At 41.9% G+C, this 2,389-nt stretch overlaps 2 long non-coding RNA genes across 3 annotated transcripts in view; one reads left to right on the top strand and one right to left on the bottom strand.

Moving 5' to 3' along the window:
• Positions 1-2,389, bottom strand: part of LOC106689586 (uncharacterized) — a 9,450-nt gene that overhangs the window by 5,747 nt on the left and 1,314 nt on the right. The window lies entirely within an intron of this gene.
• Positions 1,855-2,389, top strand: part of LOC106689585 (uncharacterized) — an 18,226-nt gene continuing 17,691 nt past the window's right edge. The window contains exons 1-2 of one of the 2 annotated variants that reach the window (XR_001344468.3): positions 1,855-2,057; positions 2,155-2,279. This is a non-coding gene — a long non-coding RNA (uncharacterized lncRNA). The remainder of the gene's footprint in view (positions 2,058-2,154; positions 2,280-2,389) is intronic. The other variant, XR_010843272.1, reaches the window with a different exon arrangement.

Raw genomic sequence — 2,389 nt, 5'->3', positions numbered from 1 at the left:
GTGTTCTTCTTCGTTCTTACTGAACACTAGGAGATCATCCATGTAAATCTGACAGACGGATTCATCAATACCTCTCAGAAACTCGTCCATCAGGCGCTTAACGGGTTTTGTGATCAAACGGCATCCTTGAAAACTCGTAATGGCCCCTCTCAAATGTGAATTCCGTCTTATGTTGATCCTTAGGGTGCATATTTATTTGATGATATCCAGCCTTCAAATCCATATTGCTGAATACCGTAGCTTCGCTCAGCCTGTCCAAAACGTCTTCAAATGTGAAGATCAGATACTTCTCATCTACGGTATTCTTGTGCAGCTTGCTGTTATCTATTACCACCCTATACTTTGTAGTTTCACCAGGCACACTCTTCATTTTCACTTCCCATAACGGATTATTGTACGGGGAAGGACTGTCAATAATTATTCCTTGGTGTTTTAAACTTTGAAGTAGCGCCTGCTAATCAATAGCGCCTGCTAATGCCTAATAATCTTCTCTCTTACTCGTATTTCAATTTTTTTTGTTTCGTGAGATCTCATGGACCGTGCGGTCCCCTCCCTCTCGACATCCCCTTCAGATATCTCGCGTCTTCCTCTCTCCAGTTCCTCGCTTTCATCCACCCATGTTCCCTTGTTTCCATCCTCCTGTTTCCATTCTATCCCCTTGACTAGCTCGGTTCCGTTGTTCTTCAGCTTCTTCTTCAGTCTCTCAGATTCACTAGATGATCTACTCAACCTCCGGCTGCTTCTCCGTATCCATTGGGCGTTGATCTCCATTGGTTCACCGTGGGCCACATCACTTCTTCGGTACAAGTATGGGCACTGTTTGGCTATGTGCCCCTCATTTCGACATTCAAACCACCTTGTGCGTGGACAGTGGGCCACTTAGTGTCCTACTTTCCCGCAACCATGGCATTTTCTGTCCTCACGGCGCCCGCTGCGTCTTGGTTTTATCTGCCTCCATTCGGTGATTGCTACTCTTTTCTTCCCACTATGAAGGTATTCATTTATTACCCATGGAACTGAATTAGTTTGGCCGTTTATAAGGAAATCTCGTCCATCCGCTTTCTCAGGACTCTTCCTTTCTACATTAGTTCCTGCGTCCACTCTACTAAAGAGCGCTCTTTTGGCATTCCCTCCTTCTTCTCCAGCTCCTTTGCCAACTGAATCTTTCGTACATTGGATAGGAATTGCATCCGACCTGGATTTGGCTGAGTTTATCGATGATTCTGTTGAAGCGTGTCAGGTGTTCCGCGGCATACTGCCCATTAGACTGTCTCTCTAATCATAAATATGTCCTCTACTGGGGCCCAACGTCCTCTTCCAAATGCCTTTTATTGAGGATACTTCTTTTCACCCTGCCCTTAACCCCTCAGCTTCCTCACTGTCGAGCAGGCGTTCGGCTGTCTTCGCTTTAATACGGCTTATTAGTCAATCACCCCCTCTTAAAAAGTGATTTAATTCCGTAATAATGAAGTCCGACACCGCCTTCCTCAGGTCCTGGGTGGTTGCCGTACTGACCTTAATCCATTCCAGCGTCGTGGCAGCATCTCTTTTGCGTTAGAGAGATTCCCGGTAATGGCTCCAACTCCGGGTTGACTACAGCAACAGGTTGTTGTCTTCAGCTAGAAGTGGGTTGGTGAAGTTCTGACCTTTGATGTTTAGAACTGCTGCTCTCACTATTCCGTTACCTGTCATAAATCAGAGAGAACAAAGAAACAGAAAAAATTGATATAAATATTTTTTTTTCTTTTCTTTATTTACTTCCATTGTTTTTATTTCCTTTTATATATAAAAGCCTAAAAGTTATTTTATTTGTTTTATAACGAAAGAGGAATCGATCTATCAATTTGAATATTGTTGATGTATGGTAAGAGATGTTGTTTAATGGCGGGCTTCACTATTTATTTACAATGAAGGTATTAGGCACGGTCTAAAGTGTAAGATAAGGGACTGTGGCTGTATTTAGATATAAGTGCACTTGTAGTGCATCTATTGCATCTATTCTACAGCGCCAAGATTCGACCCTCATGCTAGTGTTAGTGTGAAGGTCCTCAGTACAGGTTAGACTATTCGTTCGCCGAGGTGTTTTTATTATTTAATTTCTGTACATTAGTGCTATTTGAATGTCATTTCCATAATTCGAATTTCTGTTATTAGGTACACTTTATTGAGAAAAGATCTGGTGGTTGAGCATAATTTTGAACACATCACCTCCTTGTACTACCGTTGTCCAAGAAACAGTCCTTAAAATACTGAATCTCTGACCATCCATGGGTTGAAGGGTAAAGTTTTCTTTTATATATATGATATATAAAAATCAATATTTATTCGTATTTTATGCGCTGCCATACACTTGCCATCGGATAGCTACAATTTTTTCCAAGATTATTAT

This window comes from Halyomorpha halys, unplaced genomic scaffold, assembly GCF_000696795.3.
Source record: "Halyomorpha halys isolate HHAL.00 unplaced genomic scaffold, Hhal_1.1 Scaffold1400.1, whole genome shotgun sequence".
Classification (NCBI taxonomy): domain Eukaryota; kingdom Metazoa; phylum Arthropoda; class Insecta; order Hemiptera; family Pentatomidae; genus Halyomorpha; species Halyomorpha halys.
Note: the sequence above shows the minus strand (reverse complement) of the source record. Positions and strands in the feature narration are given on the sequence as shown.